Here is a 935-nt window from a genome sequence, read left to right on the forward strand (position 1 = left end):
GATCAGCTCGGTTGTTTTTGACCACCTAGAGGGGTGGGATAAGGAGGGTGGGAGGGAGGAATACGCATGAGGGAATTGATATGAGAACATATGTATATGTATAAGTGATTCACTTTGTTATAAAGCAGAAACTAACACACCATTGTAAAGCGTTTATACTCCAATAATGATGTTAAAAATCAATTAACCATATATGCATGGGTTTATTTATGGATTCTCAGTTCTGTTTCATTGGTCTACATATCCATATTTATGCCAGTGCCACACTATTTTGATTACTGTAGCTTTATGTTTTAAAATAGGCAAGTTCCACCTTTGCTCTTGTCACGATTGTTTTAGCTATTTGTGGTCCCCTGCAATTCCATATGAATTTAGGATTGGCTTTTTCTATTTCTGTAGAAAAGGTCATCGGGATACTTCAGATAGTTTTGGAAGTGGTAATGAAAGTGGGGCTAAAAACAGAAAGATTGCATGAAAGTCTGTTTAAGAAGCATTTAGATTTCCAGATCCCCTCCTCATTCTGTAAACTGGGTGATCTATCTCCTGTTTCCTGGCAAAAGACTCAAGGATTACTTTTAGAAGAGGGTAAAACAGGGTCTCTGGAATGGGGAACTGTAAGTATAATTGAGATTAGGAATCCTATGTTGCAACAGGGAGTTAAGAGAACATGTTCAAACAGATTATCATTCTCCTGAATAAAGTCTCTAACGTGAAAGATAAAGTGGGATGAGAAGAAACTTGAAGGAAACTATGCAGTAAGAGGAAACTTCTTTTAAAAGCTATTAACCATTTCTCAGAAGATAATATATTCACGAAACAAGAACAGAACACAATTTTTAACACAACAGAAAATATGCTCTTGGAAATTAAAAATACATCAGCAGAAATGAAAAACTTGTTGGAAGGTTTGGATGATATGTTAGAAGAAATCTTCC

The sequence above is a fragment of the Monodon monoceros genome, unplaced genomic scaffold, assembly GCF_005190385.1.
Source record: "Monodon monoceros isolate NGI ecotype Baffin Bay Population unplaced genomic scaffold, NGI_Narwhal_1 Super_Scaffold_22, whole genome shotgun sequence".
Lineage (NCBI taxonomy): Eukaryota > Metazoa > Chordata > Mammalia > Artiodactyla > Monodontidae > Monodon > Monodon monoceros.